Raw genomic sequence first — 12,110 nt, 5'->3', positions numbered from 1 at the left:
TCCATGTGGATATTCTACCCACTTCGTTCAATGAGGGCCCTACTGAGCTACCACATTCCGATGCTCCTCCTAAAGTAGAGGTTCCTAGGAGCCAATCCATAAGAAGTGACATTGCGTCCACTTCAAGAGAACCGTTTGGCACACCAAGTCTGGATGGGATATTTCTCAATGAAAATTGGGAATATGATCTACACACAGAGACTCTAACGGACCTATACACGGGTTACACATATCATGTAGGTTGGTTAGAAGTCCTACGATCTACATCTAGCGCCACTAATCTAGAGGAGCAACAACACATGATATGTGAGGTGATTCATAGAATTATCCAAATTGAGAGGCAAAATAGGGGAGTGAACTTAGTTTCCACTGGCCCTATGAGATTTTTGGATACGGGCAAGGCAAAACAACCAACCCTATCACAATTGGAGACTCCCTCGGTGAGTCCCATAGACCCTTCATATGTTGTTTCGCCTGGAGTCTCAATGCAGGTTGAGCCCACGAGCAGTAACTTTAGCTTTCCAACCTTGGCTCAACTTTCCATTAGGGAATCTGCAATGCCTACCCCAATGATGAGCATAGCTGAAAGTGCACCTGTTGCCGCTGTAGTTAGTACGACACCGCTACCTAGTGGAACAGTACCTACAACAGTGCGTGCCAGTGCCTATCGGCCTTATGTACCTATTGTTACTCATGCTCATGTAGCTCCTACGCCTCCTAGTATGCCAATGGCGTATGCTCCAAGACCGCCTTATCATAACCATTATCCAAGGGGAGCTAGGCCTAGTCACATATCATATCCTACGTCATTTGCCAACCTACTCAGACCAACGCCAACTCCTATCAGCCAGGCTATCCCAGAAGTGCCTCCACCAACTATGCCTGCTCACCTAGGTGATCTCGCAGCATTTGCTCAGACGATCGGACGATCTATTGCGGAAAACATGCAGGGTATGCCTGAGAGAGAACCTAGAAGCAAGGCAGTACAAGTGGCTAAGCTCACTCAAAACTTCAGTGGTAACGAGGATGTTAGGAAGCACATTGAAGTCTTTGAGCACGTGTGTGATTCCTTGGAAGAACACAATGAGCTGCATAAGTGTAAAGCCTTAGGCTTAACCTTGAGTGGGAAGGCCGGAGATTGGTATCGAACCTTAAGGGTTGAAGAGCGCACTCACTACCCCACTCTCAAGAGATTGTTCTTGAAAGAATACATACGCGAGGGTGTGCTTTGGGGGGTAGCATCTCAACTCCAAAAAGCTGAACGCGAGGAAGGGGAGTCAGTGAGAGACTTTATAAGTCGATTGAAACATCTAAATTCTCGCTGCACTCCCGATGAACGCTTCAATAACAACCAACTCCTCGATAGATTCATCCGAGGATTGCGCCACGAGGACATTTACAATGGCCTAGTCATTAGAGGTCTTATAACGTGGGAAGCAGTCCACTGCCAATGCAATCCAGTTAGAAGACAACTTGATGATTGCAGGTAAAAAGGTGTCTTCAGAAACAAAATCCGTTAGTTCGCAAGTATCTGGGCACAAGCCAATGACGGTAAAACCAATTGCCAAGGAGCCCAAGATATCTGAAATGTCTGTGACCGACCTTACTAAGGCTCTCCAAGAATACTTTAGGGGTAATCGAGCTCCTCAGAATAGCCATATGTACCCAAGAAGAGAGCAACAATGGTGTTCGGTGTGCTTAGGACCACATAGAGTGAATGTCCCACATTCAGAGTCAAATTCAATGGGAATTGCAATGCATGTGGTAAGTATGGCCATCAATCTAAAGATTGCCTAACACTTAAGCGAATGTTGGCAAACCAGGCACCACTAGCTTGGTCAAACACACCTCAAGTACCCGCGCTAATGCCTGCACAACCTATCGAGCAACCGTCACAGCACATAGTTCCAAGGAATCCGAATGTAGTCCAGTCTGTGCCATTACCACCGCCAGTGCTAGGACCACAACCTCCACATCCAAGGATTACCCCTGTAAACCAGATGGGTTGTGAGTCACATAGTGCATGTGGGGATTATGAAGAGGAGATAGACCCTACTGCTCCATACGGGATTGATACGTTGGAAATGATTCCCCAGTACTACATGGAGGATCATTTCGGGCAAGTTAAGCCTGTATATCAAGCGGCTGCTCTCGCCACAAGAGGGCAAAACCTTAATACCTTGGCGAGGAGACCACCTCTTCAATGCTATGAGTGTGGTGGACCGCATCGTGTAGCGGAGTGCCCTAATAGGTTACAAAAGATCGCTACTCAGATGCAACCAAATCAAGGGAGCACATCGGGAATGCCGGTACTTACATGTAATCGTTGTGGCATAGATCATTTGATCGCTCAATGTCCACATAATCCTAATGCACCCAAGATTACGCCATTGAATTTGGTTGAGGTCACCAACCAAGCACGAAGAACCACACCCGTTGTACCCGCGAATGTAGTTACACGGTCAATGCTTCAAAATCAAAACTACATTCTTGAAGAAAGGGATACTGCATCAATCGCTCAGGCAAAGAAAAAGAAAACACGACGAAAGAGATCGCTTAATGCCACGAGCTCCAAGCCTAGTTCAAAGACTAACATAGGGACAGGAGACGACCCCGTGTATATGAATGATCCTGAAGACGATTCTGATTCAATAGAAACCATGGGGACCAAAGCCACTACCTTAAGGGAGGAACCCACACGGGAGCTCAATGAAGGAGAATCAAGCGAGTACATAAATAAGGGGAAACAGAAGGAAACTTCCTCGGCCCCACAACCAAGTCAGTTAATGCCCTCTCGACCACCCAAACTGACTGAGACTCCCCAAGACAAGCCACGTGGGCCAAAAACCCTCAAGAAAAAGATTGGAACTTACCCAAACCCAGTTGAGGAGATTGAACAAGTACAACACTTAAGGGGTTTGGTGGAAGAAACACAAAGAGAACTGGAGCCAAACCCGAGAAAAATCAAAATTCCAGACACAGTGTTTCCTACGCAAGTTCAGCCTCACCGGAACCATAAACCGTTAGCTATACCTAGTATCATTCGGGAAGAAAGTGAGGATAGGACATCTGGAAGTGGGCAAACACCCTTCTTGCTGGAAAGAATGTTTAGTGAGGGAATGCCTGACCCCATCGAAGAGGAAGTGATTCCATCTTCACCAGTCCCTAGTCAAGGGGCGATGTCTCGAAAAGTACCGTTGAATGTGTCTAAGCTAATGGATTTCATGTCCTCTGAGATCAGAACCACGATCATATCCAAATTATACGGAGATCCTGAGCTATTCTTAGCTCTTCGGGCATTTCTCAATGGAGAACTAAAGGCGGGGCTACCACAATTTGCAAATATGGATAGACCTGACACGCTTCAAGATGAAGGGGAGCATTGGGATCTACAACCCAACTTAGATGAAGATTCGGTCGTTGAAATACCTGTTAACAAGTTGGGACAGTACTTTGAAGGTGACGAATCTAATGCAACCCTCCCCATTACTACCAAGGGATTAACTCTAAAGGGAATCCTTGATGGTGGTGCTGGAGTGAGCATTGTGACTAAAAACTGTTGGGAATCTATGGGGAGACCTCACCTCGAAGTCACAAACATAGTGGTTAAGATGGCAAACGGAACCATAGCCAAACCTATTGGAATGTTAAGGGACCTCAAGATCAAGGTCCTGGGATACAAGGTAAAACATACCTTCATTGTAATGGATTTCTCCAAGCATCCTATGTCATATCAAATGATCTTAGGACGTCCTTTCATGAGGGAAGCACAAATGGTACATGACTGGTCGAAAAACCATGTCTACCTACAATTCCAGGACTCTGTCATTCGAGTTGATCTTGAGAATGGTCGTGCGCATCCTTTAGGAAGCAAGGTTATCATTGATAATCGATCAGATACCACTATTCACTCCGCCCCATTAAGGTATTGCTATACATGCAAAAAAGAGACTGATGATGGAAAAGATTCTCCTTACATGGATGTCCTACCGGGTATGACTGAGTCGGATAACGTGGATTGGGTACACCTAGCGGCAACCATAGACACATGGGGAAATAGAGGCACAAGTTGGGTAACACCTGAGGGGCAAGATATGCCACCGTTAGTGCCAATAAACATGATAGGTGTTATGCACATGACTCCTGATGGCGAGAACGTGGCAAACTCCACCGACACTGAAAGTAGCGAAGACTCTGACCAATGCAACTCTGAGTATGAATCTCAAGAAGAAACTAACCCTGAGCCTGATGGAGAAAATGAATCAAATATTCACCCAAATGTGGAAGCAAGGTGCTCAAGGCCTAGGACAGTGGCCTCCTGCAGTTCATCCGAAAGTGAAGATCGACCAAGTGAGTCCGAATCGGATAGAAACAAAAATCAAAAACTTGGTAAGAAGAAAACGAGACATAAGCGCCAACGCTATCGAGCTAATGTACGAACTGCAATAAACAAGGAAAGATCCACTGCAGAATGGCTTAGTTATGTAGGAGCCATTGATGCTCATCGGAAGATAGCGGATAATTGGGGACAATACCTCCAAAGTGTCATGTGGTGTATTCCGCAACCTCATGACGTCGCCCAATTAGAAATCGAAGAGAAGCCGAAACTAAGTCGTACTGCAAGAAGGCGGCAAAACCAAGAGTTGGCTCAACAACAAAAGGAAGCGGAATTGAAAGAAAAAAGTCTGGCACAACAAGAACCAGTAGACTTACACCCCGCACCCGAGCATTTCAAATCATTCACCACAGGGGAACGTAAAGTAGTCTACACAAAAGCCCAACGAACGCCTACCAATGGGAGTAGCGGTGTCTACGATGGCCCTGCGGTAGTTAAGGAGATAGACTTAGCAGATCCAGGTGGGGAGTCTAAACCAGTTTATATTGCTCAAGACCTCACCAAGGCGGAAGAAGCTGCACTTACGAAGCTTCTTAAAGAATTCAAGGACATATTTGCTTGGACATATCATGATATGAAGGGTGTTCCACCCTCGGTGGTGCAACACACGATTCCAATGATTAGCACTGCTAAACCAGTCCAGCAACGTCCCTACCCAATGAATCCTAAGTACGCAAAGATTGTATAAGAGGAAATTGAAAAGCTGGTAAAATGTGGATTCATATACCCAATTGAGCACTCAGAATGGGTTTCTCCGATAGTCATCGTGCCAAAGAAGAATGGGAAACTCAGAGTGTGCGTTGATCTCAAAAAGGTTAATGCAGCCACCAGAAGGGATCATTACCCCTTGCCGTATTCTGAACATGTGCTTGAAAGAGTGGCAGGCAAGGAGGCATATAGCTTTTTAGATGGGTACTCGGGTTACAATCAGATCACAATTGCAGTCGAGGACCAAGCTAAAACAGCATTTATCACGGAGTTTGGAGTGTTTGCCTTTCGCGTCATGGCTTTTGGCCTGACCAATGCACCTGCAACATTCCAACGATTGATAAACACGGCCTTTAAGGAATATCTAAGGGACTTCTGTGAAGCTTTCTTAGATGATCTTTGTGTTCATTCCTCTTGGGACGAGCACTTGATGTGTTTACGAAAAATATTTGAAAGGTGTAGATTATATCGCATCTCCTTGAATCCTTTCAAATGCCAATTCTGGGTTAAACACGGAGTTATCTTAGGGCATATAGTGTCCAAAAATGGGATTTCCACTGATGAGAGTAAAATCAAGGTCATTCTGGAATTACCCCCACCCACCAACTACAAGGGAGTCCAACGCTTTATGGGCCACGTTGGTTATTATCGAAGGTTTATTCTCTTCTTCGCCGAGATAGCTCGACCATTGTATAAGCTTCTCATCGAGTTTATTTGGACCGAAGAATGTGACCGTGCCTATGAGCTATTAAAGAAGGCCTTGGCGAGTGCTCCAATCTTGAGAATGCCTAACTGGGATTTACTCTTCCATGTGCATATTGATGCATCAAACTTTGCTATTGGGTGTGTGTTAACTCAACCTGGAGAACACAAGCTAGACTACCCCATTAGCTTTGCCAGTCGCCAGTTGAACGATGCTGAGATGAACTACACCACTACGGAGCGAGAAGGGTTGGCAATGATATATGCAGTAAGGAAATTTCGTTATTACCTCCTTGCCACCAAGTTTGTTTTCTATGTGGATCATCAAGCATTGTTGTATCTGGTAAACAAACCATGCTCCACAGGAAGAATCACACGATGGCTATTGATTCTTCTTGAGTTTGATTTCACGGTTGTTGTGAGACCTGGCAAGAAACATGTTATGGCTGATCATTTGTCTCGCATACCCAATGGTGAGGCTCCTACAGGGGTTGATGATGACTTACCTGACACTTCCCTGTTCATGGTGGAGACAATGCCTGAATGGAGTGAGAAGATTGTTAACTTTTTGGTTAATGGCTTTCCACCCAAGGAGCTTCGTAAAGATCTAGCTCGAAAGCTGATCAAAGAATGCGAACCCTATTGCCTGATAGCCGGGACTCTTTATAAAAGAGGAAAGGATGACGTTCTTAGGCGTTGTGCCCGAGAGGATGAGTATCTATACATTTTGCAAGAGGCACATATGGGCGTAGCCGGTGGTCACTTCTCTGGAGACTTAACTGCGCGAAAGATCTTACAATCAGGGTATTGGTGGCCCACTATGTTCCAAGATGCATCACTCTTTGTGAAGGGTTGCGATGAATGCCAACGATACAAGAAACCGCAGAGGAAAGATCAGATGCCCCTACATCCGATCAAAGTAAACCAACCATTTGAAAAGTGGGGTTTAGACTTTGTAGGTCCAATTAGTCCAGCGGCCCGAAACACACAATCTCGCTATATTATTGTGGCCACTGACTATATGACCAAATGGGCTGAAGCGAAAGCGACACGTAAGGCAGATGCAAGGACAACAGCCAAGTTCCTCTTTGAAAATATAATCACACGATTCGGTTGTCCTTTTGAACTTGTGAGCGACAATGGTACGCATTTTATAAATGAAGTGATTAAGGAGCTCACAACAAATTTCATGATATCCCATCATAAATCTACTCCTTACTATCCGCAAGCGAATGGCCAAGCCGAGAGTACCAACAAGACTTTAATCTCTGTTTTGACAAAGACAGTTGAAGCTCATCGCACGGATTGGGATCTAAAGCTTACGACAGCTTTATGGGCCTATCGTACTGCGTACAAAGTGGCTATTAATTGTACACCATTCAAAATGGTATATGGCCAAGAAGCAGTCATGCCGTGGGAATTTGTCATTCCAAGTCTTCGTGTTGCTACTCAAGAGGGTTGGGATGGTAATCCCTTAGTAGAACGTCTGTATATCCTTGAGCGGCTAAATGAAGAAAGACAATTGGCTGTATACAATGCCCTTGTGGAGAAGGATAGGAGGAAAAAATGGTTTGATCGCCATCTAAAGGACAAGGACATCAAGGTTGGGGATAAAGTCCTGATGTATGGAGTGCGAAACGAAAAGAAGAAGCTCAAATATGCTGGTAAGGGACCATATAGAGTATGTGAAATTACCCCGCAAGGTACCATCAGAGTGGAGACTCTCGACGGAGTTGAAACCATTGGATTCCTTAATGGGAGTAAATTCAAAAGATACTATGACCCCCTAAGCCAAGAGGAGTTACATGCAATCCATCAAAAGAAGGCAGCTAAAGAACAAGCTGAGCTTAAAAAGATACAAGCGAGAGTCGAAGCCAAAGAACGTCAACAGCGTGCTAGGCGACAACGAGAAGCCAACTTGGAAATTACGCAAGTATTTTTCGAGGAAGCAGAGGAGGATGCACTAGAATCTGACCCACCTCTAAGATACCCAATTGAGTTACAGAGTCCTTACGGGGAGGTGCTGTATAATGCATTATTGGATACAGAAGCTCAACATAATTTGCTATCATATGGCGTGTGGTGTCAACTGGGAAAACCACCTTTAACCAAGAGTTCTATCCAAGTTCAAGGAATCAACAAGAAGAAAACCCCTGTATCAGGAATTCTGCACACTCCGGTTGCCTATGACAAGGGAACCATAATTCAAAGCTTTTTGGTTATGCCTACTGGTACCATGGGAGGGACTGTAATCTTAGGGCGCAAATGGATGATGGCCACCAAGTGCAATATCGATTGGGCAACCAGACAAGTCACAACGCAAGAACCAACACTAGGTCTGACCGCTCAAAATCCCGCACCTAAGTCATCCACTCAAATATTAGATAACGAAAAATCACAAAGTCCAGTGGCAAAACCATCTTCGATTGTTGGCCACCCCTCTAACGCTTCAATGCCAAGAGTGGAAACAGGCAAGGTGGTCCCTAAAGCTTCACTTACTATGCCAAAGAGTACATACAAATGGGTCCCCAAAGCTTTGTTAACAGCTACTTCCCCTGCTCAATCTCGTTCAGCCACCAAGAAGCCTCGTAAAAGGAAAGCAGCTACCCACCCGAGAAAGGGCAATGTAACATCGCGATGGATCCCTAAAAAATTATTAGTAGCCCAAGGGTACTACGAGGGGAATGACCAGATTTGGGTCCCTAAACATAAGGTGAATCCCTCTACATCACCTGTAAAACCTTGCAAACCAATTGTTGCCACCCCAATGACAATTCAAGACCGTGGTAAGGGAAAGGTAACAGAGTGCTCCGCACCACTTCCAGAGTTAGTTTGGATTCCCAAACGATATCGATCATTACCACCTAGCTCAGGAAGGGGGGAGCCACATGAAGCTTCTAGCTCCTCATGCCAGGCACACACTCATATAGAAGTTTCTACATGCTCTACACCTACTCTTGTCAACACCCAACAAAAAACCGATGAGCCTACATCTCCCCTTGTAATAGTATCGATGGAAACCATTTCCTCCATTCGTCAATGGGAGCGTACACTACCATCTCTGCAATTGGATGTGGCCACAAGGGTCATAAAAAGCTATCTGCCCACATCACAACCTATGACCCGCTGGACAAATTGGTTCCAAGAGGCTGCAACATCATTGCAAATAATATGATCTACCCAAGGAAAGGGGGAGCATGTACTCACGCTCGACATTCTAATGCTTCCTCCTTAACCTTCTCCCCTGACCATGTAATTGCCAAATTCAAGGGGATGTATATATATAGCTTCATACATTATAAAAAACAAAAAAAAAAAACAAAACAAAGAAAAGAAAAACAAAAAATAGTAAAAAGAGCAAGAGCACAAAAAGAGGATAAATATCCGTGTACAATCAAGAACTAGATTGACCTGTCTCACAAACCTACTGATGCTATATCTGTGTTTGCAGATATGGCAGATGCACGATCATCATACACTTCATCCACTCCCGCCTTTGATGAGAGGTATCATCTGTACCTTTCTCAGATATTTCACATGTGCTATCCTGTAATTGAAACTGAATGGGATCATATAGATGTATTAGCCAGAGAGGAAAATGTTGAGGAATTAGAATGGCTAATTCGCCTATTAACCATGACTGACCCCTACTCCGTAGAGGACATATCCCCGATAGCCCAATGCTTTCCTTTTCCACAAGATGACTATCCTCGCATCGTTACATTCTTGATGAGTCTATGTGGATGGGAAAATGAAAAGGAAATATCTGACAATGATGAATGGACGGATGAAACTCATGGCACTACTGAGGTTGATTTTATTTATTTGGATGATGCGGATAGAGGCTTAGCCTTAGGGCTAGAGCCAGGACTCTACAACATCCTCTTACCGTATCCTCAGTAGTAGTGTGGTGACTGGTAGGTAGGTTAGTGTTTTCAAGTTTTTTCTAGTTTAGATTCTTTAAACGAGTCTTGAAATTTTCACACTCATGTGCCTCTCGAGGTATAGTGCTTGTTAGTTGATTGTACAGGTTAAAAAGTTTGAGGTGGGTTCGCTTCCAAGTCTAGAGACTGCCGCAACGTTCATCAAAATATATCTACATCAAATTGCAAGCTGTCTCGTCAAATCAAGGAGATCTCCAATTACAGGTGTAATTCTTCCATACCCACTCTCTTTCGTTTTTACTGTTCAATCAATTGCATAAACTATAATGCATGACCACATGGAAATTATCAATGTACTACTTAGTTTTTGAAGTTGCTTGCATGCTAGTGTAAATCATTAATGAGCTTAACTTTATTGGAAATATTCCTAGGCAGCATGACGTCTTTAGTTAACCTTGGAATACGATTGTCTTAGGTCTAGGGTCAAACCATCTTAATGTTTGAACACCTGGCTGTGTGTGTGTTGACCTCTAGGACATAGATTTTACCCCTTGTCGAAAAGATGTAAGAACACATTTTAGTTCAGGAGCGAAGATCAAAACAAACTTTTTAAAAAAAAAAGCCTACAATAAATGGCAATACAAGTCTATGATGTGCTTTAATGTTGGCCTATCGCCTTATTGATACTTGGTAGGCGAGGAGTATTCTACTCCAGACCGATGCCTTGGTTGGTAGGGGGTAGCCTTGCCTAAAGTGAGCTAATAGATTCCTGGATAACGCCTTGTGTTAAACATGGTACCAGGATCGATGTTAGTTTTGCCTTAGGAAGGTCGCCATTGTGTATAAAAATTGTCATGTGCAAAAAAACAAAAAAAAAAGGCAAAAGGCTCCTGTAACTCTGATGTTTCTTGTGTCCCTAGGCTCGTGGTAACTACTTGTTCTTAGAGTAGACATAGTATGGTCATCTGTTTATTTATTAAGCTTGGTTATTTTCCTTGACTTAGGCCAGTTATAAACCTTGATTAACCTTTGACACCTTGCTAACTCTTGAATTCCTTTCAATAATTTTAAACTCCTATTAATTTGCTACACTAGCTCACTCATGTACCCTTAAACTAAGTTCTAATAGCTAATCCATTGTGGTCTCACACGCTTGAATTTATACACTTTATATCTTTTGAATTCCAGCATACCTTCACTCTACTTCCCTGTTTTGCAGACGGTCTACCACAACAACCCTCTCGAGCTTACCATACCATAGCTTCCGAGGACGGAATCTACATCAGGAAGGGGGGCATGTTAACCCATGGCGGACATTGCGACATACTATATTTTACGTCATTAATTTAAATATTCTGAGTCATGGGCCGGGCTTGTCGGCACCATATGTTAAGGATGAAGGGATTGGGTGATCGCCGATGAGAGGCGCACCTTGGATATCAGTAGGATAAGGGTTAGGGTCGGCCGGCCATGTATGGGCGCCCAAGTGTGAACGGCCAAGTCACCTATATGAGTCAAATGTAACCCTAAAATCCTCATTCTCATGTGTTGTGAATAGAAGAGTGCTCTTGCCTTATCTCCTTGGTTTCCTTCTCCTGCGTGTGTGTGTGAGAGAGAGAGAGAGAGAGAGAGAGCGATCGAGCGCACTGTGTAGCGGCACGGCGAGACGGCGGAGAGGCGGTAGAGCGGCGACGGCGGCTCCTCCTTCACGGCTGCGACGCGGGAATCCTTCAAGGCAGCAGTTAAGCGGTGAGTGACACACCCTTTGGCATTCTGTTTGAGCTTCCTTCCCTGGTTGTATGCTTGTAGCCATTCGTGGCTCGTATACGGTGTCTGGCAAGTCCCCAGCTACGACCTGTGCGGCAAAAGCCCACACTCTCTCACACACACACACACATAATGCGCGCGCACGTGTGTGTGTGTGTGTGTGTGAGAGAGAGAGAGAGAGAGAGAGAGAGAGAGAAGAGAGAGAGAGAGAGAGAGAGAGAGAGAGAGAGAGAGAGAGAGAGAGAGAGAGAGTGTGTGTGTGTGTGTTAATTTGTTTTTTGTATATGGATCCCATTCATGTCTCTTACTATGAGCTCATTTGATAAAAATATAGGCATGGTTTTTTGTTTCTTGCATTGATGTGAGTGACTACCCTCTAAAGTGATATTTTAACATAAATAGAGATAAACTTACCCCTTATTTTTCTTTACCATTGAGAAATCTCCTTTATTGTCTACAAAGTGGACTTATAAATTAAAAAAAGAAGTTTAATTCCATGCTCCTTAGGGAGAAATTTTGAGATGATTCCACATAAGGCTTCTCTTTAATAATATTTTAAAAGTTATTCAAAAACCCTTCAATTTGCATGCAAGTAGAGTCAAAGGATTAGGTAACTTTAATTGTATAAAAAAAGTTGAAAGTTTATTAAGCAC

Source organism: Cibotium barometz, chromosome 26 (genome assembly GCF_041138505.1).
Source record: "Cibotium barometz isolate CiBa-2024 chromosome 26, ASM4113850v1, whole genome shotgun sequence".
NCBI classification, from domain to species: Eukaryota; Viridiplantae; Streptophyta; class Polypodiopsida; order Cyatheales; family Cibotiaceae; genus Cibotium; species Cibotium barometz.
The sequence above is the reverse complement of the archived record's forward strand: the minus strand, read 5'-3'. Positions refer to the sequence as shown.